This window comes from Triturus cristatus, chromosome 10 (genome assembly GCF_964204655.1).
Source record: "Triturus cristatus chromosome 10, aTriCri1.1, whole genome shotgun sequence".
In the NCBI taxonomy this organism is placed as follows: Eukaryota; Metazoa; Chordata; class Amphibia; order Caudata; family Salamandridae; genus Triturus; species Triturus cristatus.
The window spans coordinates 810,363,451-810,390,477 of record NC_140593.1 but is presented as its reverse complement, the minus strand read 5'-3'; positions in this window follow the sequence as shown (position 1 = coordinate 810,390,477).

The following is a 27,027-nucleotide window of genomic DNA, read 5'->3' as shown; positions in this document are numbered from 1 at the left end:
CGATTCTGTTATATTCAAATCTGAAGCTGCTGCATTAGTGAATTCCACATTACATGTAACAGTTCCATGTGGCATAAACAATAGCTATTAGACATGAATGACTCAATTGTATAATGAAAATAAAGGTAGGATACGATTAGCACACTGTGCCAACCAGTTCCTAAACAATGTTGTGTTTTTTTATGTTGATTGCCAGCTCTTGAGTTGAGGCTGAGGATGAGTAAATTTGTGTGAAAGGGCTTCGTGGATAACAGGCAGGCAGAGAGACGTGTGCACAAAGAATAGAGATGGTTTCAAAATGGATGTCGGGTTTGGCTAATTTAGGAAGTAAATAGCCTATTTGGATAGGCCATAGATCACCCATTCCTGGTTAGACTGGAGACTTAAGGGGCAATAATGAAAACAGAGTTCAAATGCCTGAGCATACTTAGAAAGTTATTATATGAAAATAGTTCAATTGAAGTGTATTAAAAAAAATTAAGAAAAAGCTCAAAAACGTTGGTAAAAATCAATGCAAGAAGAACGTGAATTTCTTACAAGTCTTGGAGCCTGCAGTCCAGAAGTTCTTCAGCGGCTTGAGATGTGTAATTTTCCAAGAGGTCATTGTTGCCATCGTGTGAGAAAAGGGAAGCGATCCAATTCATATCTTCAGAGGGACAGTAATGTTCCTTGAATGTTGGAGCGGCAAGTTGAATTGGCAGGCAATCTGCGATGTTGTCAAAGGTCATACGTTGCAGTAGATCTTTCGCGGCTGCGCAGAAATCCCATTCCGCCATGATACCTTTTTGCGTTGCATCTGCCATTGCTCTACTGCCTGAACAATGAGTTCATGGATTTCAAGATACTCCATTACCTGCTGGATATTGGGAGCGATTGTTGGGATGTTGGCAAGGCATACATCCATTCGCCAGTCGAATGGGCTAGTTTTGCAATAGAAAGATCGTTGCACGCAGATTGTATATGTGTAAATAAATGTCATGTTGTAGCTGGCTCCGATAATAGATAGAGGCAGGCAGCCGAAAAGTTGTTCCATTTTTTCACGGTATTGATGTAGCTTCGCGTAGAAGCGTATTCTGTGGAAGATGCTTGTTACCACAGGGAGCGCAGTCATTTTTTACAAGCAAAGATAGTAGTAGGATGGCCGCAAAGAGAGCGAGAATTTTGGGCACTGTTCCTGTTATTCCAGAGATGATCGAATGAATGAAGTGTGGTATTATACCAAAAACAGTTTGAAAGGCTGTGAGAAGGCCGGAGGAGACCGTATTAAAAAAGTGTGCCAGACCTTGAGTGTGAGATGTCTTGAAAATTGGGTGACAATTCACAAAGTGTAATGGGAGGTTCGAACTTAAAAGGGACTGTATTTTACTGGAAGTTTGTGCTATCTGTAGGCGATAAATTTATTTTGCAGAAGTGAGGGAAACACTTCTGTTGTGAAGAAAAGCGCTTTAGTTTGGTTAGTTTAATGAAATCTGTTTGCAAAGTAGGGATTCAAGGCCAAGTTGAAGTTTGAGAGTTAGTGTGTGTGGGTGGGAATAGACATTGCTACAGGAAGTTACTCGGTTTGAAGTAGCAAGGACATACGGTATGCCACCTCACATTCCGTAGGAGTGCATGTTATTGAGAAGCAGATAACTGCCATTAGAAAGCTGTGTGAATGTTGATCTGATTGTGGGAGTTGGCGTGTTTTCAAGAAAGCAGGCAAGATTGGGGGCTGTAAGCTTAGAAGTGTCGTGCAGTTGGAAATTCTTGCATAGTAATGAATGACTGCCATTGTGGTCACAGTTTGCAACTGTGAGAAAAACTTCTGTATGCTCTTAAAGACAACGTTATGGAAATGGGAGAAACCACTGCTCGTGAATGAACCCACTACCTTATATAATCGCATACACCATGACAAACAACATGTACACCTATCAGACACAACGACACTACGTACTGTGGGAACCATGGCTAGCCATGTACACAAAGCAAACATGGCATAGCACCTTTGTTACACAATGCAGAATGCGTGGAGAGATGGGAGCAAAGTATGTGCGAAGGTGGCAAGTGATTCTCGATTATAAAAGTATACAATGCAAAGTGTTATGGGGATGTGCCGGACAGAATTGAGTATGCAGAGCACACACATGTACATATGAACATACACTGATGGTCTATTGAGTGAAGTAGATAGTGGACGGAACCATAATAGTACAGTCAGTAGGGTAGATTTAAAAAACATAGCACGTACGTGCCCCCTCCCCCCCAAATCTTTAGCATAGTGGGCTGGCTCAGCGTACGCAAGGCTAGCATAGGGGTATGAATAAAAGGCACGTTTCTCTGGGTGTGGTTCTGTTCCGGAATGGCAAACGTGTCTGCCAGTTCTGCGCAGCTTACACCGCCACGAGGTTGACCTCGTGAGTGAAGGTGGCTGCGGGAATGATACTCTCAGCCTGCTGCTTCCTAGAAACCGTCATGGCCGCTGCGACGCACATATGCCCCACAGTTCACCTTTCGCTACCACATTATGTGAAAGAGGACACACCACGTGCCGGTGGAAGCTCCTGGGGCGAGGTCTGCGAGGGCGGAAGGATCCTCAGATCAACGCTGGCTACCGCGACACAGGCAGACAGCATCCAGCCAGAGTCCCAGCATGGTGAAGTGCTCTGTATACTACTAACACAGTAGTCCAACAGGTACCAACAGTGGAACAGTGTCTTGATCCCACAATGGACGATGTTAGAACTGCATCTGAGAGTGGAGATGAAGGTACTCTCTTGGAGCAGGTGCAACCAACTCTAGGTCACAATAGTGGAACGGTGTATTGATTCCAAAATGGACGATGTCCGATATTACTTGCTAGTGGGTTTTCACAGAACTCCTTCTGTTCACGTGCATCAGACTCTGTGCTTCCGTAGGTAATTGCTGCACATGATTATTGGGCTTGGCTGACTGTAGTGGCTGGAGTACACCGCGTTATAGTAGGTCCGAACAGTGAAACGGGGTCTTGATCTCACAATGGACGATGTAAGAACTGCATCTGAGAGTGGAGATAAAGGTACTCCCTTTGACCAGGTGCTACCAACTCTAGGTCCCAACAGTGGAACTGTGTCTTGATCCCATAATGGACTATGTTAGAACTTTATCTCAGAGTGGAGATGAAGGTACTCCCTTCCACCAGGTGCAAACAACTCTAGGTCCCAACAGTGTTACGGTGTCTTGATCCCACAATGGACGATGTTAGAACTGCATCTGAGAGTGGAGATGAAGCTACTCCCTTCGAACAGGTGCAATCAACTCTAGGTCCTAACAGTGGAACGGTGTCTTGATCCCACAATGGACAGTGTCCGATATTAACTGCTGCTTGCTTTTCACAGAACTGTTTCCGTTGAGGTGCATCAGTCAGTGTATGTGCTTCTGTAGTTAACTGCTGCATATGATTATTGGGCTTGGTTGACTGTAGTCGGAGGACTACACAGCGGGACAGAAGGTCTGAACAGTGAAACGGGTCTTGATTATATGATTGAGGATGTCAGAAGTTAAAGTCTGTGATCATTTCTGTGTACCCCCTCCGACCAGGAGCAACCAACTCCGTGTATCCGAATCCAACGGCACGTGACTGTGAGGTGTTAATGACTACTGCCTCTGGCTTACACTGCGGTCAGCAGGGCTCACAATTCAGATCGAGTTATGATTGTTTAATTACAGAATTCAGTCGGAAACTAACTACGTTTTGAAATATACAGAATATTGTTTTAGTATATTTGCTTGAAGATTTTTTTTTAGATGAGTTATATGTTTAGCACAATGGTGAAATTCATCTTGCAAGTTCAAAGGCACACTGAATAGTTTACACTGTGGACAGTAGAAATTGCAATTCGAATTGTTTTGATTTATTTATTGCAGAGTTTTCTGTAATTTATGTTGTTGTATTTTGGGACGAGGAAGTGAGAAAAAGTATTAATGGATGTCTGTGTGACTAATGCCTTCAATTTACACTGCAGACAGCAGTGTTCACAATTCAGATCGAGTCGGTATTGTAGATGACGCAGTCCTGTAGGAAAAGACATTGCTGCAGTGCGCTCTGTCCGCACCATGCATATGCGTTATCGCAGGCTCCGCACATGCTTTTTGTTGCTTCATGTACGACAAACTGTGTAGCTCAAGTCCACCTTACGTAGCTGTGGGTCTTTGCTGACCGCTCTCTCTGGCCTACACTGCAGAGAGCAGTGTTCACAATTGAGATCGAGTCGCTATTGCAGATGATGCAGTTTTGATGGCAACAGACATTGCTGCTAGTACGGCATGCTCGCAGCACGCTTCTTTGCTGGCTGTGCACATGCTGAATGCTTTTGATGTGACTATCTGAATGCACTAGAACTGCTGGACCCTTTATGATACAATCTTTTTGTGTATTATTTCAGATCAACTACCTGTATCTCAGTATACCACAAGTTATGGTTCTTTTACGATAGAATCTTTTCTTTATTATTTTACATCTACTGTCCCTACCTTCCTGCAGCACAAACTATTGACCCTTTTACTATTGAATCTCTGTGTGTGATCCAATGATTACTGTTGTAGTTGATGCTAGCGGCAACCATTCCCTGAGGGCTGGTTTACACTCACCGCACACGCATCCAGCACAGACGTCATTGGATATGTGACCCTGGTAATAAAAAGGAGTCGAGCGCACGTGCCCGTAGCCACTTCCACTATTTATCTGTGTCCGTGTGTTCATTATCTATGCATGATACTGCCCCTGGGCCGTACCACATTACATTGTGCTGTGGACAGCGTATGCAACCATGTTACCTCTGGCAGTGGGGAAAAGTTCTGTTATGTAGCGTTTAGATGCATGGCTATCACAGGTGGAAGGCTGCTTTACAGAGCATGAATATTGATGAAGATGATGGTTGCATGTTGTGTGTCCTGTCAGATATGTGTACATAGCAAAACGTTTTTAAAAAAGCTATGTAAGCAGAAGAGGAGTCTCTCATCAAGCGCTGTAGAGAGAATGGCGAAAATGGGTGGGGTCCACCAACTGTTACAATGGGAAATGTTATGAACCAATCAAATGCTTTTCTTTAAGGTCACATGGGAATGGCACAGCGAGCGCGCAAAGAGGCCGCACCCGACGCGATCTTGAGAAAATATTACCATAATATAAGTTTATTACAGTTAGAATTATACAAATGTTTAAAATATTTTAGATTATCGCTTGCTCTCATATACACTTTAAAGTTATGTAGATATAGTTTTGAGACATACAAAAAAAATGAGGGAGTGGTGTACCCGGCGCGGCACTATTTGTCTATGATGTAACACAGGGCCTGGCAGCGTGCAGTCATCAAATACGCAACGCGCAGCGGGCGCGACCCCATACGTACATGACGTAACGGCGGCTTGGTATTGCGTACCCGTCGCATACCAAAGTAGCAACTGGCGGAAGCTCATACGTATATGTTCTTACGAGGGACATGGTGTCACGAACTCGTCGGATACGAAATGCGCATCATTTCAATATGGCGGATAGAATTCATGTGCTGATGGATCTTGGTAGACTACCGGTACGGGACTCCAGTTTTCTCAGAAAAAATAAATTTATATAGATTATTTTTTTGAAGATATGAAACATTACATAATTTTTAAAGTTAAAAAAGGTTTATAGAGTTCGAAAATATTATTAAAAAATTAGAAAAAATATAGGTTTTATAAACATTAAAATATGAAATTAACATTTAAAAAACCTTCGAAATTCACTGAAAAAACCATAGGTTATAGACGTTATAGTTAGGAATTAGCATTTAAAAAACTTTAGAAATTCATTGAAAAAACCCATAGGTTTCAGGGACGTTATAGTTAGTTGGACATTTCACTCTTAGAAAACCATAGAAATTCCCCTGTTATAGTTAGTTGAGCTAACTATAACTCGCACCCCCGCAATGCACTGCTGATGACGTCACATATTACATCATTCATGACATGGTCAGTGACATCACTGATGACATCTCAAATAACATCACTGATGACATCATCCACGTGAAAATCTGATGCACCTCATCAGACCCTAATGTAATAGTTGATACACCCACTCTAAAATAGAGACTATAATTTTCAAAACCATGAACACACCAATACCAGTTAGTACATATCCAGTCACTAATTCCTAGGTCTACACACACATCCATTCATTCACCCATACTGTCCCTCATACATACAGTCAGCCATCAATACAGCATTATCATATCCAGTCACATATCTATACAGACACTTACACACCGCCTCTCAATGATAGTTATTCACACATGTAGTCAGTAATGGAAATAATCAATCACAGTTTTATTTACTCACCTGTACAGTTACGCATATACCACCTCACTTATTTAAACATATACTAACACATACTTCCACTCTAATACAATAACTAATACAAGCACACACTGATCCATACAGGCACTCTCACAATCACTCAGTCTCACATATAGTCATTTATACACTCCAACACTAATATATACTGCCTTTCACATATGCAGTTACTTGCACATGTACCTCTGAGGCATCCATTCACTCACCAATACACTCATACACACACTAACCGAGCCATACAGCCCTTCACAGATATAAACTTGAACACATATACCCAGTGAATTATCCACTCACACATCTATGCACAGAGTCACACTCCCCACCCATCCACACAGACACTCAGGCATCCATACAGATACTCAGACAACCAATCAATAGCCATATAGATCCTCATTTAACTGCTAACCAACGCATGCAATCGCTTACACACCAACTGACAATCTAAACTGTGTGAATGTCTGTATCAGTCACTAACACATGCATTAAGTAAGACACAATGAATCACTCACTTATACAGTCAGTTACACACCTACTTAATCATCCATCCTGACTCTTATACACCCATTCATTCGTCAATACACCTTGGCATATATATATAAAACATATTACAACAGGGGAATTTCTATGGTTTTCTATGAGTAAAATGTCCAACTAACTATAACGTCCCTGAAACCTGTGGTTTTTTCAGTGAATTTCTAAGGTTTTCTAAATGCTAATTCCTAACTATAACAGTGGTAAAACCTATGGTTTTTTCAGTGAATATATATATATCTATATGAAGACTTTCTACTTACCATTTTCGAAGCAAATCGCATCCATGGTAAAGGCATATCTGTTGTAAAAACCAAATTGTTGTACAAATACTTTTGTGGGGATTGGATTTTCATTGTAAAAGCATTCGATATTTAGACGCTGTTCCCAATATGGACTCATGGCTTAGGATAGATTTTCTCTTTGTGCACTTGTATCAGGTGATAGGAGAAAGGATTACCACTATCAGCTAAAATTGAGCTGTGGGTTAATGCACCTAAAACACTTACCTCTGTAAAACAATGCAGGCCACAGGATCAGTAGCCAGCAGTCTGAGCAGACAAAACTATATTCCTGCATGATTTCTTACCAGCCTTCTTCGGGTCACAAAGATGTGAAAGTGATATGGAAAAGTAGAACAGAATCACCACGAAAACAGTCCCTGGCACATAATATCTGTTCTGTTTTAAACATTCTCCATATACATTTTGTTTTCAGGATCTATTGGTTCTCTAAAAGTTCACAGAAGACCTCAATTTCCAGCACTTTGCAGAATTTATATTTTGTAAAACTATTAATTTTATGGCAAGGCACAGAGGCCAATATTATGCATTATCCTCTTTATTGCAAAACACACAGTAGCAACATCTAGAACTTTAACTTTTAGAATTAGAATATTACTAACATTCTAAAGAGTATAAATGTCCTTAACAGGAAGCCAGCTTTCTTCTTTGTAGCTGCGCACCCATCAGATGAGTACTTTGATTGAAATAAAGTGTGTGTCTGGTACATCTTAAATACGAGTAGTTAAAAACGCTGATATGTTTATTTATTAAGGAGAATGGTTCTGTATAAATGGATTGTTTTGTTAAGCATGATTATTGAGTGTGTTATATTCCAGCAGAAATTAAATGTTGAAGACAATGACAGCATGTGACTGCTGGTTTACAGTTATTTAAATACAGTTTACAGTCTAATTCAGGTTTGAATTTTGGGATGTAAAAAATGCCATATTCAAAGGTAAACTCTTGATGGCATTTTACAAGAACATGCAGGATTTGTAGGTCTGCTGGCAAATACTGTAACATTGTGAAAAAAAGTTTAGCTGCATTTTTTATAAAGCATAGTATTGTGAAAAGGTTCAGCCACATTCATATTTTTTTTTAAAACAAGATGTTATTGTCAATTAATAGATTGAGTGGGGGGAAGAGGCGCTAACGGTTGAGGGCACAAGCTCCTCTAAGGTCCAAGAGCGAGTGATTGAGGCAGGTCGCATGCAGGGATTTGATGAGGCTGCCGCATGCAAGCAGGTCAGCTTGTGCAGACCGAGGCTTGCTGCGGCACTTGTGCTCAGCCTGCGGCAGTCATGAGAACCATTGAGTGAAGCAGAGTGTGTCAAAATGAGTGTTTTGCACGTGCGGATCCGCATTTCATTTCAAATAAGAATTACTGTAAAATATTTTTTATTTTAAAGTGGCAGATTAGACAGTCACTTACCACGAGCCTTGATGTTAGTAACAGGGTGACGGAAGGGCATTTGTTTTATGACATCCTTGGCTTTCCGTAAGGGCGTCAAAACGTTGGCGGCCAATTTTGGTTTGGTTACGTTGTGTAAGTATATATCGGTTTAAGGTTGGCCATAATTAGGGAACAGAAATGTATTTTGTTCTAGATAGAATTCAATGCTTGAAGATGTTACTTGGAGAGTATCGTGTGAAGAGGTGTGTTTTGTATAGTGTGGTACTAAAGAGCTTTTGGTGGTACTTTTGGATAAAAATACAGAGTAAAGGTAAAAATTGAGTCACATTCAGTGGAAGAGCAGAGTTTGGATGTTAAGGTCCTGGCTTGTGTAGACAAAGCATTTCCTACTTTATCGACTCAGTGGGGTGAAAGGTTAGATTAGTGTATGGAAAAAATTGTACCAAAAATTCAGGGAAAACAGGCTTGTATGGAGGAGGAAGAATTTTGGTCTGTTGAGGAGGTAGAAGTTAAAGCGTTAACTTCAATGCTGTCCAGAAGGCAACACATAAGAGGAAGCATGCAGAAAGTAGAGATGTGACGCAAAAGAATAAAGGACAAGAAGGTCAGTTGGCTTAGAGAAAGAGTGTAACTCATATGGAGTTGGAAGAGAAAGTGGCTATGAAGGCCAAATAAGGAACTCACAAGGCGGTGGCCTGTGATGAATCATCAACAAGTGCAGATGTAGAGATAAGTTGTTCCATAGATTTAGAGGACTCAGATGTGGATGAGATTAATGCAAAGATAAGGATGAAGAAGAACAGGAAGTAAGATGAGGGATTTTTTGACCCTCACCTGATATGACATCTCTTGCCTGCTCAGTGGACACATGAAGACCATGTGGCACAGATTGTATAGTACAGGATTAGGCGGGAGATGCCTAAACAGGCCTGTACTAGAATGCATTCTGAGTGTCCTAGACCTTCATTGGAGGGCAAAATAGCATACACTTCAGAACTGAATAAAACATTGTTGCCGTTCTGAAACAAATCTGGAAGACATCCAAGAAATAGCTTGGATAAAGGTTTGAAGGGATGCTGGGATAAATTAGTAGATGTTTTTGGTCCTTTGACCAAAGCGTTTGATTTATATGAGGAGGCATATGTCAATGGAAAAAACTGAACATTGAGGAACATAGGCAATGGGTGCAAAGATCTATTTGCTTGCTTGAAAACACAAATGCGACACTTTGTGTTGAGAGGAGAAAGAGTATCCTCATGAAAATAGATCCTAAGCTTGCTGAGCTAGCTAGTGAAGAGGCAGGAGTTGAAGCCAAAGGTTTGTTGTTTGGTAATGAATTTGTAAATCAGATGGCTAGGTATGTTGGCGTCTTCAACTGAAAACAAAAGGTGCAGAGACACATAAGGAAGGTTTTTGGCAATGCGGGAGATCGCGAGGTCGGTTTCCCAGCTGTGGATAGGGAATCACAAGAGCTTCCTTCTTGAAAGCATTCAGGCCCTCCAGTGGTTATAACAACCAGGGATTCTGTCCACAAAGACAAAGAGGAAGATGAGCCAGGAGTGACAGAAGGGCTAGAGGATCGCAAGGTATGTTTGCCAAAAGACTCTTTATGTATCCCATTAAAACTGGGTGGCAGATTTGCCCACTTTGTAACACAATGGATGGAAATACCTCAGATTAATGGATAATTCAGGCCGTGCAAGGTTATCAAATAGAGTTTGTAGATGTTATGGTTCAGGTAATATTCCCATGGGTTTCGAAGATTCAATGGAATGGACCTTTTGGTGAGTCAGGAAGTGGGGGCTCTGTTGGATAAGGGTGCAATAGAGAACTATTTGAGAAATTCAAGAGGTTTTGTAAGCAATACATTTTTGGTGGAGAAGAAGGACAAGGGTATGAGAACGGTCATAAATTTGGGGGAGCTGAATGATTGGGTTCAGTACAATCATTTCAAAATCGAGGGCACACATTTGCTGAGAGATCTGAGAAATGGAGATTGGTTAACACGTCTGGATCTAAAAGATGCTTACTTAACAATTTCTATATGTCAGGATCACAGGGATTATCTGTGATTTCAGTGGCAGGGAAGTAAGTGGAATTTCACTTGTCTCCCATTCAGATTGATTCCAGCACCATGATGTTTCACAAAAGTAATGTAGCCGGTATTGGCTTGGCGGAGGTCGAGAGGTGTGCGTCTAATTATCTATTTGGAAGATGTTCTGATAATGGCAGAAATTAGGAAGATTGCCTTCGAGCAAACGGAGTTAGCAGTTCACATTTTGGAGGACCTGGGATGTGTACTGAACAGGGAGACGTCATGTCTAGGAACGAGCCAGGAGACAGTGGTTTTAGGTTGTCAGATTCTGACCTTGGAATGTGTGTTGAGGTTGCCTGCAGAGAAGATAAAGAAAATACACTGGGAAATTAGGAGAGTTACAGGGAGCAGTTTAATTTCTCTGAGGCAGCTAGCAAGACTGTTGGGCTTGCTTTCGGCCTCAATACAGGCAATATTTCCATCTCCTCTTCATTAACGAGCTTTGCAGAGGTTGAAGGCTCAACGTCTCAGACTGATTTTGAAATATTTACAAAAGATTCTGTTGAATTTGGAAGCAAGACAGGAGTTGGAATGTTGGAAAGAATATGAAGGCCTGGAATGGGAGAGCAATTTTTGGAGAAGCTCCAAATTTAGTGATAGAGTCAGATGCCAGTCTCCAGGATTGGGGAGAAAGGTGAAGTTCATTGTCAAGAAGGGTAAAATGGTCCATTCAGGAGAAGGAAATGCATATAAATTATCTAGAATTATTAGCAGGATAATTTGCTGTGAAATATTTTATACAGGATCGTGTGAGGTGTTGCATGTTGTTGAAGTTGGTCAATGTCTCAGCGGTGAGGTTTGTGAATCGTCTGGGAGGATCGCGATCAACGGCACTAGCAGACTTAGCAAGGGATTTTTGGCATTTTGCCTACAACAAAATATAATGGTTCAAGCTCAGCATATTCCAGGGCTCAGCAATCCTGTGGCAGATTGGAATTCAAGAAATCTGTGGGATTTGAGTGATTGGATGCTCAACAGGGAGGTTTACAGAGCGTTGGAGATCAGATGGGGATCATTTCAGGTGGATCTTTTTGCAAGCAGACTGAATGCTCAGCTTCCAATATTTTGCAGTTATATTTTGCAGTTGGAAACGGGATCCACTTGCAAGTGCAGTAGATGCTTTCCTGCAGTGGTGGGAGCAGATGCGCAATTATGCATTTCCCCCATTCTTTATGATACAACATATGTTGATGAAGGTGAGGAAGTATCAAGCAGAGTTGGTGTTGGTAGCTCCGTTTTGGCTCACACAAGTGTGGTTTCCAGATGTAATGAGTATGCTGATGGACAATCCGACACTTCTGACAGATTATAGGAGGCTGTTGGTGAATCCAGTAGGGGAATATCATGATTTGGTGCTGAATGGTCAAACGCAGTTGATGGCATGGATGATATCAGGAGAGTATGGCAGGTGTCAGGACTATTGCAGGAGGCTTCGAAACTCATCAATGGTTCTTGGGCCCCAGGAACAACTAAAGCATACAGATTGGCATGAAAGAGATGGGTATGTTGGTGTACTTAGAGGGATTTGGATTCCATTTCAGCTCCTGTAAGGAATGTGGTAAACTCTTTAACTGAAGTATTTATGAAAGGAAGTTCTTACAGCACTCTCAATTTGTGTAGGTCAGTGATTTCGGCAGGACATACATTGGTGAATGGTTTACCTTTAGTACAATTGGATGTTGTAAAAATGTTGATAAAAAGTGTGCGATTGAAAGTGCCTCCAAGTCCGAGGTATTCCTCTATATGGGATATAGATGAATTTTTGAAGGAGTTGTCTTCTTGAAATGACAACAATTTTATTTTTAGCTTAAAGAAGTTATCGCTGGAAGTGACTATGTTGCTATGTTTAGTATCATTCAGAAGAGTGTCAGACATAATGACTTTAGCTGTGTCTTCTAGGAGTTATGTAACAGAGGGTGTTTGTTTTCATATTAAAAAAAGAACTAAAAGTATGTCGAAATCAATTTTTTATCCAGCGATGGAGGAAAATAAGAAATTTGGTGTAGTAAAATACTTGAAAGAGTATGTGAAAAAGACTGAGAGTTTGAGGGATGTAAGGAATGCTCAGTTACTGATTTCATTTAGGTATGCACATAAGCCAGTTTCATGTCCAACTTTGGCAAGGTGGTGAAAATGGTAATAACAAATTGAGGAATAATATATATAGGTTTGGGGCACATTCTACAAGACGTGTTATGGCAACAAAAGCTTTTGTGGTGGATGGCAGTTTTATAAGTATTCCTGCTTCAGCTGCTTGGTCTACAGATTCTGTGTTTCATTTTTTTTATTTCAAACCAATAGAAAGTGCATCGCAGAATGTTGTGGCAAGACTTTAAACATGCAAAATATTGGCCTACGTGCCTTGCCATAAAATTCAGATTTTCCACAGCTTGGTGGGAAGAAAATCATGAGTTTATCAAAGACACTGAGGCTAATAAAATCCCTTCCATTTAAGATCCGCTCATGTGAATATGTATTTTTATGATTACAGGAAATAATAAAGAAGAGTAGGCGGGGATCTGGAAAGTTGTCGTCAAAGGATAAGAAGAAGTTGTCCAAGTCGTAGTTGGTTCATTGAAGAGGATTTGTTTTGTTTGCAACACAAAGAAGATGGCTGCCTGTTAAGGACATTTATACTCTTTAGAATATTAGTAATGTTCTAATTCTAAAAGTTAAAGTTCTAGTTGTTGCTGCTCTGTGTGGCAATAAAGAGGATAATGCATTATATTAACCTCCGTTTCTTCAATAAAATCATGATTTTAATCCCAGCCCAGCTGTGGAAAATCTGAATTTTTCTGGCTTAGTGCTCTTGGCACTTTGCAATCTACACGTCTTGGATTTTATTTTACCAGTGAGATGTTGACTTTTGTTGATGGTCTCAAGTTCTGGTTGGACTGTGATGTTGAGTCAATTTACTCAGTTATTTAATTCTTCCAGACCCATGTTTCCTGTGTATGTGCCAAGTGCAATAACTGACGTCTAGGTGGTGCATGGCCCCTTCAGACCTAGGGTGAGGCCCCTTGCTTAATTCTGAACTAATAGTAATTGTCTAGCCACTTCTCAGTCTACTTAGGCACATGCTATTGCAAGAATCTTGGAGAAATACCATCAGCACTTGGACTATGTTTGTGTTGTATTCAAATGACAACTTGAGAACCATTTCAAGGAGCACATGGAGATGAAAGTGTGCCTTCGTCGACATAGCCTTTACTTAACAGACGAAGACAAGAATTTATATCAAACATAACAACTAGTTTTTTAACTTTAGGGTTGGCTCATTCCCAAGGAAGGAGAGCCAAAGGAATGGAATTTACCTTGAATGGCCTTGTCTAGTGGTAGCATATGTGTTTTTGTCAGATATAGATTCCAGCAGATATTAGTCATCCATTGATTCATATGGACTAAGTAGGAGATTTTCGGGCTATTCCTGGCTCCTTTTCCAAGAAGAAGAAGAAGAAGTTACTTACCTTCGGTAAAAATGTATCTGTAAGAAACATAAGATAGTTGTAGATTCCTTACCTTAGAATTTCCCCCAGGCATCAGTCTCGATCCAGAGATTTTTCTTTAGCAGTACCCCTGCGCGTCAGTAGATGGCGTCAGTGGACTCTGCATCCGTCATCAGCATCGTGGTCGCCGAAATGATATTGCAATGTCAACTTAGATGCCGCCTCTGCACGCGGACATCAGTTATGACATGATTTTGCCACGCCGAAAGTGCAGAGCCATGCAAGACACTGACCACTAGTGCGCCACAACTAGGGCCCTGCATGGGGGTCTTGATCCCTAGAAATCAGTTCGCAGAGCAGGGAGGATTGGTGGGGCGGTAAGCTATCTACAACTAAACTATGTCTCTTACAGATACATCGTTACCGAAGGTAAGTAACTTGTTCATCTGAAAGAGACAGTTAGTTGTAGATTCCTTACCTTAGAATAGATACCCAGCAATACCATCCTCGGTGGAGGGTCTGCGAACTAAATTCAGACGAAAAAGTCCCAGAGGACCGATCGGGTAAAAATAGTCGTCCCTTCAGAATTGGCTGTCCAGGCAGTAATGTCTGGTGAACATGTGCAGAGATGCCCACGTTGCCACCTGTCAGATGTTAAGGAGTGGGACTCCACCTGACAATGCAGTGGTTGCTGCTGTAGCCCTAGTGGAATGAGCACACAACCCCACTGGAGGATCCTTCTTAGCTATGGCATAGCAAATCTTTATGCAAAGGACAACCCATCGAGAGATGGTAAGTTTTTTAACAGCCTGGCCTTTCTTGGCACCAACTTATCCAATAAAGAGTTGATCATCCACCCGGAAATCGTTGGTGCATTCAAGGTAGAATGACATTACACGTTTTGGGTCCAGACGGTGGAGTCTCTCCTCCTCCTTGGAAGGGTGCGGAGATGGGAAAAAGGTGGGCAAAGTGATAGCTTTTCCTACGTGAAATGGTGTAACCACCTTAGGAACAAACAAATGCCTCGTTCTAAGCGCCACTTTGTCCAGATGAACAAAAAAGAAAGGGTGCTTGGAAGACAGAGCTTGAAATTCACTCACCCTGCTAGCAGAGGTGATGCCCACAAGGAAGGCAGTCTTGAGAGTGAGGAGCCTGAGAGGATAGTTATGAAGAGGCTCGGAGGGAGCACACATAAGGTATGTGAGATCAAGATTCAAGTCCCACTAAGGAATTATGAAAGGAGATTGAAGAAACATATGAGTAATGCCCTTAAAGAATCTATTTACAATAGGAGACTTGAACAAGTATGGCTGATCGGGTAGATGAAGAAAAGCAGAGATAGCTGCAAGATAACCTTTTAGGGTGCCCAAAGCAGAGCCCTGCTGGGCCAAAGAAAGTATATACAAAAGGACATCCAAAAGAGGGGCAGAAAGGGGATACACAGCCTTTGCTGTGCACCATGCCACAAACTTGCTCTATCTTCAGGCATATACTTATTTAGGGGAGGGACGCTTGGCTGCCAAGATGACATTACAGACTTCAGGTGGAAGGTCGAAAGCTGTCAACTGTCGCCGCAATATCTCCACGCAAGGAGGTGGAGACTGGACAGGTTCCGTTGGAGAACTGTCCCCTGCTGCTGTAACAGAAGATCCTCCCAAAGGGGCAGTCTGATTGGAGTTTCGATGGCCATGCTCAGAAGCTCGGGGTACCAGACTCTTTGTGCCCAGTCCGGAGTCACAAGCATAACTTGAGTCCGGTCACGCTTGATCTTCTTCAGCACTCTGGGCAGAATTGGTACAGGCGGAAAAGCGCACAGGAGGCCTCAATTCCACTTGTGACGAAAATGTCGCTGAGCGAGTACCACCTTGGAATCCCCAACGCACAAAACTGCTGACATTGCTCGTTCTCTTCGGTGGCAAACAGATCTAACCAAGGCTCTCCCCACCGCTGAAAGAGACCTTGCACCACCTCCGAGTGAAGATGCCATTTATGATCGACTAAGCACCGACGGCTGAGTTCGTCCACCCTGGCATTCAGAGAACCTGCCAGGTGTTGAACCACCAGGGTCATGGCCTGATGTTCCAGCCATGTCCAGAGGCAAAGAGCCCCCCGACAAAGGGTCCACGACCCCACCCGCCCTGTTTGTTGCAATTCCACATAGCGATGGTATTGTCTGTGAACACCTGCACCACTTTCCCTTTGAGAGAGGGAAGGAATGCCTTCAGTGCAAGTGAGATCACCCGGATCTCCAGCACGTTGATAAGGAGCCCGTACTCTGCCAAAGTCCAGGCACCTCTCCCAGATAGCCGCCCCATCCCAGGAGTGACACATCATCACTACCGTTAGACCTGTTTGGGGAAGGGAGAGGGATTTGCCTCTGACCCAAGTTTGGTTCGTTAGCCACCACTGCAATTGTTGTACAGTTCCCGTTGAGATCTGGATGTAGTCGGAAAGATTCCCCCATGCTGCACCCACTGGAACTTCAGGTCCCACTGCAGAGCCCGCATGTGCCATCTGGCATGATCCACTAGCAGGATACAGGAGGCCATGAGGCCCAGCAACCTCGGAGTCATTCTCACCAAAATCCAGGATCTAGGCTGAAACATCGGTATCATAGCCCGAATATCCTGGACTCGCGTCTCAGGAAAATAGGCCCAAAACTGCACTGTGTCCAGATCAGCACTGTTAAAAGGGAGCATCTGAGAGGGAGTCAGGTGTGACTTCAGCACTTTTATAGTGAACCCCAGTGAGTGCAGGAGGTCTGCTGTAGTTTGGAGGTGAGAGACGACAGCATGGGCAAGCCCGCCTTCAACAGCCAGTCGTCCAGAAAGGGAAAGACTGGAACCCCTGATCTACACAGATGAGCTGCGTCCACCGCCAACATCTTTGTAAACACCAGAGGGGTGTAGGAGAGTAGGGTCTGCTTTCTATGTTCACCCCCACTTTTTGCTTTTGCTTTACTGGCTTTCGACTTAGATGTGGCTGTGGGCCTGCTAATCAGACCCACAGCCCTGCTGTTCTCTCTCTAAATTGATACTATGTACTTTAGGTGCATAACCCATTTGGATAGGATCATCTTATTGGCCCCTGTACAGTGTACCTTAGGTACCCAGGGCATAGGTGTACCCTAGGCCTACCAGGGGCTGCAGCATGTATTATGCCACCCCTGGCCTAGCCTTCCATTATGACACAACTGGCTGATCACTCAGCTGGGGCAAGGTCGTGTAATCACTCCTTGCTTAGGTGTAGTATTCCTATACCTAACTTACATATAGACACATGTGTACCTATCAGCCACTCCTATGGCAGGCCTTAACAATCCTGAAGGCAGAGTGCTTGGTAACATGTGAGATGGTGCTCTAGCATGAGCTGAGCCTGTCTGCAGCTTTCGGAACCATGTCCTTATAGCTGTTCTTTGATATAGCCTACCATATACTCTTAAAGTGCCTTATAATCTTAAACGGTTATGGTAACTATGGTTTGGCTTTATCAAAACATGTCGTGTAAGGTGTCTAACAGTTTGGAATAATACCCCCATCCCATTTCTGGGGATGAGGATATTTTCCCTCCCTTCTAGAGGGAGAAGACATGTTGTAACCTACTTACCCGGTTAAAGTTAACCAGAGCCACCAGCTTCACAAAATGGATGCTGCTGCCACAGACACAAGTCTGACCTCCTGCTGCTGGGAGTGATCCCAGCCAGGGAGGCTTGGACAATAGGTTTCCTGCCTTGGGAGGTGCGAGCACCACCCCAGACAGGCCTTAGTGTATTGGGGCAGGGAGGGATGAAAAGAATGAGACATGCCTGGGGCACACAAGGTGTCCCGTGCATAGTCCAGTTCAAACCGGTGCTAGGGCACTCCAGCCCCAGTCCTGGCGCGAAACTGGACAAAGGGAAGGGGGTGTAACCACCCCCCTCCCAGGTCCCACCCATAAGGCGTGACCTAGCAGGTAACCCAGCCCCCCAGATTTGGATAAGAGTGGTAGCTGGGCCCCAGGAGATTAGATTATCCTGAACCTGCACCTTGAACAGAAACTCTGGACCTTCGACATTCGACGAAAGAAGAAGACTGAAGAATCTCCCTTGTGGCCAAGGAGTGGCTACCCTGTGCAAACAGGCACCATCAAGAGACTACCCTTTGCTTTGCTGAAGTTCTACGAGGGACCGACTGCAGAGCCCGAACAGAGCCTTGACTTCCAGACTTCTCCGACCCTGATCCACATCCACAGCCGAGCTGAGATCCGTGGAGGCGACGAGAGACGTGGGACCGGCTACCTGGGAAAAGTGGCGAGTATCTTCCAGCGCAGCTTCTGAGGCACCCTCGAAGTTGTGCACCGGGGATTGAGAAGCCCCAACCCCAAGCACCATCTGCACCGAAGATCAGCCCCCCACACTCCACGAGTCCTGCGTGGGGCCCTTCTGCATTTTCCTGCTTGCTGCGTCTGTCCGGTTGCTTGCCCGGTGGCTAGTGGCCTTTGTGACGACGCTCCCTGAAATCTTCACTGCTGGTTTGGCTCCTCCAGACTGGCTCCCGCTTCTTTGCAAAAGAGAAGCACCCCAGACCTTCCTGGTCTGCACCAGAAGCAAGTCCTCCGTTCTTCGTGGGTTCCGCTTGCCAAGGCTTGGTGAGTCCTAGTTCGACTTCGACGCCGCCGACAGCAAGAGCCTTCATGGGACAGCTCGCCTCCTGGTCCTGGTCGTCCTCGACGTCTCCTGGTACCCGTGGCTGCAGCGACAAACTTCACCTTTTACCTGCAATCTTCACGACATCGCCTGGTTCCTTCCTGGTTCCACGTGGTCACTGGCTAGTGACCTTGACTCTGTCCCTTCTGCTTGCAGGTATCCTCTCTTCTTGATCCCAGCCTTGGGATCCACCGGACACTCTTCACTGACCACCTGTCAGCAACTTTCCTTCAGGCATCCATAGAAGTCCACGACGAAACCCGACGCAAGTTCACACCTATGCACCCGCAGCCCGTGGGCTAGGTACAAAAGATGTTGGAGCTGGGAGTCATTGAACCTTCAGAGAGCCCTTGGGCTAGTCCTGTAGTCCTTGTGCCAAAACCTCACACCCAAGATGGTAAGAGAGAGATGAGGTTTTGCGTGGATTACAGAGGTCTCAATGCTGTCACTAGGACAGATGCCCACCCAATACCTAGGGCAGATGAGCTCATTGACAGACTGGCAGCTGCTAAGTTTTTGAGCACATTTGACCTGACAGCAGGCTACTGGCAAATCAGACTAGCTGAGAATGCAAAGGCCAAAACTGCTTTCTCGACCCCAGGAGGACATTATCAATTTGTGGTAATGCCCTTTGGTTTGAAGAATGCACCTGCCACTTTCCAAAGGTTGGTGAATCAAGTCCTTACTGGGTTGGATGATTATTGTGCAGCTTATCTTGATGATATTGCTGTCTTTAGCTCCACCTGGGAGGATCACCTGGTCCACCTGAGGAATGTTTTAGAGGCCCTGCAAAAGGCAGGCCTCACTATCAAGGCCACTAAGTGCCAGATAGGGCAGAGCAACGTTGTATACCTGGGCCACCTAGTTGGAGGGGGTCAGGTTCAACCACTGGAGAGCAAGATCCAGACCATAAAGGACTGGACTCCTCCAACTACCCAGACTCAGGTCAGAGCTTTCTTGGGCCTGACTGGGTACTACAGAAAGTTTGTTAAGAACTATGGGTCCATTGTGACACCACTTAATGACTTGACCTCCAAGAAAATGCCAAAGAAAGTTCAGTGGACAGTAAGCTGCCAAAAAGCATTTGATGACCTGAAGCTGGCCATGTGCAGTGCACCTATTCTGAAAAGTCCAGACTACTCCAAAGAGTTCATTGTCCAGACAGATGCTTCTGAGTTAGGTGTGGGAGCTGTTCTTTCACAACTTAATATAGATGGTCAAGACCAGCCCATTGCTTTTATAAGTAGAAGGCTGACCCCTAGAGAGAAACGTTGGTCAGCTATTGAGAGGGAGGCCTTTGCTGTGGTTTGGGCCCTGAAGAAGCTGAGGCCATACTTGTTTGGCACTCACTTCAAGATTCAGACAGACCATAAGCCCCTCTTGTTGCTAAATCAGATGAAGGGTGAAAATCCCAAACTCCTTAGGTGGTCCATTTCCCTACAGGGGATGGACTTCACAGTGGAACATAGACCTGGGACTGACCATGCCAATGCAGATGGACTCTCCAGATATTTCCACTTAGAACATGAAGACTCAACTGGTCAAGGTTAGTTTAATGTCCCAAAGTTTGGGGGGGTTGTGTAGGAGAGTAGGGTCTGCTTTCTATGTTCACCCCCACTTTTTGCTTTTGCTTTACTGGTTTTCGACTTAGATGTGGCTGTGGGCCTGCTAATCAGACCCACAGCCCTGCTGTTCTCTCTCTAAATTGATACTATGTACTTTAGGTGCATAACCTATTTGGATAGGATCACCTTATTGGCCCCTGTACAGTGTACCTTAGGTACCCAGGGCATAGGTGTACCCTAGGCCTACCAGGGGCTGCAGCATGTACTATGCCACCCCTGGCCTGGCCTTCCATTATGACACAACTGGCTGATCACTCAGCTGGGGCAAGGTCGTGTAATCACTCCTTGCTTAGGTGTAGTATTCCTATACCTAACTTACATATAGACACATGTGTACCTATCAGCCACTCCTATGGCAGGCCTTAACAATCCTGGAGGCAGAGTGCTTGGTAACATGTGAGATGGTGCTCTAGCATGAGCTGAGCCTGTCTGCAGCTTTCGGAACCATGTCCTTATAGCTGTTCTATGATATAGCCTACCATATACTCTTAACGTGCCTTATAATCTTAAACGGTTATGGTAACTATGGTTTGGCTTTATCAAAACATGTCGTGTAAGGTGTCTAACACTTTGGAATAATACCCCCATCCCATTTCTGGGGATGAGGATATTATCCCTCCCTTCTAGAGGGAGAAGACATGTTGTAACCTACTTACCCGGTTAAAGTTAACCAGAGCCCCAGCATCACAAAATGGATGCTGCTGCCACAGACACGAGTCTGACCTCCTGCTGCTGGGAGTGATCCCGGCCAGGGAGGCTTGGACAATAGGTTTCCTGCCTTGGGAGGTGCGAGCACCACCCCAGACAGGCCTTAGTGTATTGGGGCAGGGAGGGATGAAAAGAATGAGACATGCCTGGGGCACACAAGGTGTCCCGTGCATAGTCCAGTTCAAACCGGTGCTGGGGCACTCCAGCCCCAGTCCTGGCGTGAAACTAGACAAAGGGAAGGGGGTGTAACCACCCCCCTCCCAGGTCCCACCCATAAGGCGTGACCTAGCAGGTAACCCAGCCCCCCAGATTTGGATAAGAGTGGTAGCTGGGCCCCAGGAGATTAGATTATCCTGAACCTGCACCTTGAACAGAAACTCTGGACCTTCGACATTCGACGAAAGAAGAAGACTGAAGAATCTCCCTTGTGGCCAAGGAGTGGCTACCCTGTGCAAACAGGCACCATCAAGAGACTACCCTTTGCTTTGCTGAAGTTCTACGAGGGACCGATTGCAGAGCCCGAACAGAGCCTTGACTTCCAGACTTCTCCGACCCTGATCCACATCCACAGCCGAGCTGAAATCCGTGGAGGCGACGAGAGACGTGGGACCGGCTACCTGGGAAAAGTGGCGAGTATCTTCCAGCGCAGCTTCTGAGGCACCCTCGAAGTTGTGCACCGGGGATTGAGAAGCCCCAACCCCAAGCACCATCTGCACCGAAGATCAGCCCCCCACACTCCACGAGTCCTGCGTGGGGCCCTTCTGCATTTTCCTGCTTGCCGCGTCTGTCCGGTTGCTTGCCCGGTGGCTAGTGGCCTTTGTGACGACGCTCCCTGAAATCTTCACTGCTGGTTTGGCTCCTCCAGACTGGCTCCCGCTTCTTTGCAAAAGAGAAGCACCCCAGACCTTCCTGGTCTGCACCAGAAGCAAGTCCTCCGTTCTTCGTGGGTTCCGCTTGCCAAGGCTTGGTGAGTCCTAGTTCGACTTCGACGCCGCCGACAGCAAGAGCCTTCATGGGACAGCTCGCCTCCTGGTCCTGGTCATCCTCGACGTCTCCTGGTACCCGTGGCTGCAGCGACAAGCTTCACCTTTTACCTGCAATCTTCACGACATCGCCTGGTTCCTTCCTGGTTCCACGTGGTCACTGGCTAGTGACCTTGACTCTGTCCCTTCTGCTTGCAGGTATCCTCTCTTCTTGATCCCAGCCTTGGGATCCACCGGACACTCTTCACTGACCGCCTGTCAGCAACTTTCCTTCAGGCATCCATAGAAGTCCACGACGAAACCCGACGCAAGTTCACACCTATGCACCCGCAGCCCGTGGGTTAGGTAACTTGGGTACTTCGGTGCTCACAAGGGTAGTGACTATCCTAGGGTCTAGTTTCCGAGTCTCGACTCTCTAGCTGCTTCAGAAGTGTCCTTAAACTGGTAATTTCTAACTGCTAGTATTTCTATCGACTTTTACGCATTATGCGTGAGTGTTTCCACTCTGCACCTGAATCCCGTGGGCCTCCCACTTCCTAACTGTTGCTAGTGTAGTGTAGCCCCAGCGATTCCCTAGGCCTAGGCCTATCCTATTTCCGTGACAGTGGTCCTTATACCACTTTCTTAGTATATGGTTTGCGTGGCCCCTAGGGACTAACTGTATTACTTACCTGTGTGACTTAATGTATGCTTGAATAAGACTGTGTTGTACTTACCTCTAATCTCATAAAGAGTGCTGAGGGTTTGACTAGAATAAATACACTTTATTTTATATATATATCTGTTGTGGTGTCCTTTCATTTGGTATTCAAGGGATTATATATGGTATCACAGCTGGCTTCACATGCCATTCAGAGTTTAGCCTAAGACTGCTCTTGTCCATGCTACCACTAGGATAGCTGGTCTATAAGGTTGACTTTACAACCAATCACCATAAGGGTTGTTTGGACTGATATAAGGTGTACAGTAGAACTAGTGACATCATACATCAGGCCAACTTCTCACAAGGGGCACCAGTGCCTAATTTGTGCTGGTTCTTTCCGGTGCTTAGCACCGGCACTTCATTATCAGGGCCGGGTCTATGTATCTGCTGCGCACGTCACATATTGATGTTTTTTTAAATGTACCTTTACTGTATGTACTAGGTGCAGCCGCCGCAGGCCCGCAGCATTTTTTTCACCTTTTACCGAGTGTGAGTCACGGCGTTTAGTGTTGCTACTGTGAGACTTCTTAACCACTTGAAATGCAGCCCAACTGAATATCCATAAATTAAATAATATGTAGAACATGGTGGCCGCGGCCCTTCTGAGTTCAGTCAGGGCAGTGTTAACTGTTGTCACTTGCCGGTGGGCGGGCCGCAGAACACACACACTGATTTATTTGGGCGGGCCACGCTGGAGGTTCTGATGGGGGTAGGGGCTGTGCGCGCAGCGCGCATAGATTTTTTTCACATTTGATTGCCACCAGTTGCCACGCCCCAGCATAACCACTGCAGCTCCCCATGAGTCATCGCCGTGTAAGTCAGCCCGGCCCTGACCCGACCGATGACGACGTTAAGGGCAGAGCTGGGCATCCTATGCAGGCATCGATCAGCAGCCAGCAGTACAGGGCTGACGGTCTGGTAGCAAGCAGCACCAGGCCACCTAATCGCACTAGTTAAAGAAAAGGGAGTGCAGCCAGTGTGTGTCCCTGCCGGCCGGCCGGCCCACCCACCACGAATAACTGTAAGATTAGAAGTTAAGCATTAATTGTAAACTAACTAACCCGCATTGGTTTTGGCATGGTGACGGCATATTACTGGAATGGCATCGCTAGTAAGTTGGCTTAGTTTAGCTTGGTCCGGTTGTAAGATCATCAGCAGGGTGGGAGGCAGCTCTCCTCCGATGGCTCCATAAGATATGACGATTATTAGGATCATCATGGATGTGATTCATTCAGATTAACTGAATGTCAGACCATGCAGAGACCAGTGCCCTAGTAGTAGGCGCGGATGCCATCACCCCCGCCGGCCGTTGCGGTACACTTTTATGTATCTGGATATGGCAAGGCAAGGCCTGCCCTGCCGGCGCCACAGTATTGGCCTGCCAGGTCCAGGTAAGGTTTAAGTAAAATTAAAAGGCCAATGCGAGGCTAGCGTAAAATAAAAAGAGGAGCCAGATGTCATACATGGGGGCTCATTTTGATTGGACAGTTTTCTATCTTTCAAGATAGCAAACAGCAGGCCTCGGGTACATTGGCTCTCATAGAGGGAGTGGTCCTACAGATGGGCGGCGGTACCGAGTGCTGGACTCCTCGATGCTGCACAGCACATGTGCCCAATGACTGACCAAGCGTCCAATTTCAAGCCCTCCTCCTATAGTATTAAAACACCGGCATCACTCTCCGGTTCTTCAAGCAACACGTGCCATGCCCCACCCTGCCCCGTAGATGGTTTCTTGCTTCCAGTCGCCTTCTTGTAATATAACAATCTGGGTGTAACTGGAGAGAAGTGCTGATACATCCGCTGTGTTCCCCTTTACAGAACTGTAAAACAGTGGCTATACCCCACACTCCTCTGGGTGGGGAACTTTCCCTTACTGAACCGGAGGACAGACATAGCTGCCAAGGTTTCAGAATGATGTGTGACATTTTCATAACTGAAATTATGAGTGACATTTCAACGACTAGGAGTGACACTCTCATGTGCGCACAATTATCTCCCAGTGTAACGGTTTATTGGAAATCACTCTTACCTGTGCTTACGCGGCTCTGCTTAGTGCGATCGTGCTTTAAGTGACACTCTTTTGTGAGCAAAACCAAGCAATAAAGACAAGTGAAACATATAAATATTCGAAATTACACACCATTGAGCAACGAGAAAGTCTAAAAAGTCACAGGACTAAGGGCCAGATGTATCAAAGGGTTTTGCCCATTCTGTGTCAATGGGAAAATGTGTTGATACATATGGCCCTAGTTGCGCTAACGGGAGGCAGCTAAACACTGAGGAGAACAGTCATACTACTTCATGCAGTGGAAGGCATGGGTGTAATGATAATGCAGAAAGTGATGTTATCTGCGTGGTGCCTTTAAGAAGCAAGCAGATTATTTCGAAGGGTTAATGGCTAAAGTGCATGAGTGAGGTGAATTAACAAAAAATGTCTGACAGAGTCCCTACAAAAAAAAAGATTGTTGTAGTCGGAAGAAACTATTCTTCCTAGCACGTTCGTAATGAGGCCTAAAAGAAAGGGAATCCGATGTAATTAGTTTGTTTCCCAACATTGGAAAGACATAATTTATGTTATTATTAACACACAGACAGTACACACACTCGGGTGGGTGGCAGTGGCTGGTACCTACATATTGGTCTTGAGTTTTGCGGCACTGCAGGCAGCTTTCTGACGTCGGTGACTCTGCAAGGCAGCAGGCCTACGGCTGGGAGCCGCCTGCTTTATGTCCAGGCTGACGGGTGTCTTTATTGTGGCCACTATGTGTGTACAGGGTCGCTGTAGCGGGGGGGGTGTGGGGGCAGGAGTGGGGCATAAAAATCCCTGACCCCTCTAAATGCAACCGCGAGGTTGTCAGAGAAGGCTTGTTCTGCTGTGCCTATGGGGCTGGTGAGGTCCACCCAAGGGCTCCAGTCCTAAAAAAGAAAATCAGCTAACAGGGCTCAGTTTTTACACAAATGCCATCTGACTTTTAGCAGTGCCAGTTGAAGATGTGGGTGGAACTAATAGAGTAAGTGGGTGGAGCCAGTGGAGGGAGTGGGTGGGGCCAGAAACAAAGTGGGTGTGGCCTCTGACAAACATTTGAGCACCTGCACTTCATATTTTACAAATTAAGCACTGAGGGGCACTGGTAAGGCCAAAGGGAAACACGGTGGACTGAAAGTAGAAACAAGGCATGTGAAGATCTATCTTTGAACCTGTAGCAATCAATATCTAGGTAAATCGGGTATGCTGTTGTGGAGAGCAAAGTTAGCATGAATTGGAATTGCTTCTTAGCTAAAATGTTCCTATTGTAGCTGTCAGAGATCAGTTGTGCTCAAATCATTGGTTGTAGACATCAACTCGGGATACACAAGTTACACTGCTTCATTTGGAAATAAGTGTTGCCTTCCAATTTATGGGACTGCACCGCTTGGCGTAATGTTTTATGTCTGACCTTTAGATGTCTCCCCAGCCTCGTGTTTTTCAAATATTAAATAATAAATATACAGTATTGTAGATGGATGACTGTGAATAAAGGGGATTTTTTTCACCAAGGTGTTATAAGTGACATCAACTCCTGAGTACCTTATCAGGAGGCTACAATTTATGCAGAACGCAGCAGCCAGACTGATCTTTGGAAAGGGAAAATATGACAGTGTTTCCCTCCTTCCTAGACAACTTCACTGGCTACCTATTAAGAAGAGATGCCAGCTTAAAGCACTCTGTATGGTCCACAAAGCTCTTTATCCTGCAACTCAGGGCTCATACATCTCAGATGTTCAAAAGATACTGCCCCCCTGCACACAGAGACTGCTAAGGTTGTCTTCTGCTTGCCAGATTACCCTTCAAAGTTCCGTAAATTAAGCCTAGGGGGCAAAGCCTTTTCTGTGGTTACTGCTCAGGCCTGGAACAAGTTGCCTTTGCCTCTCTGTCTTGAGCTAGACTTACTAAAATTCCAGAAAGCTTTGAAATCTCCTCAATTTATTTGAGGTTGGTTTTTATTTTATATCTGACTGGTATGCAGATTTCGTTTCTTGGTCTAAGCACCAAGATACCCATTGGGTAATCGCACGCTCAATAACCAATTAAATAAATAAACTAAACAACTACAGTGAAGCATTGCGCAGTGGGGGGGGGGAGGGGGGTGGACACCCACAGGTGGTTGGGCGTAGAGCCTGCCCAGAGGCCAACACCTCACTGCACACGGACAAAAGCTGTGCTCA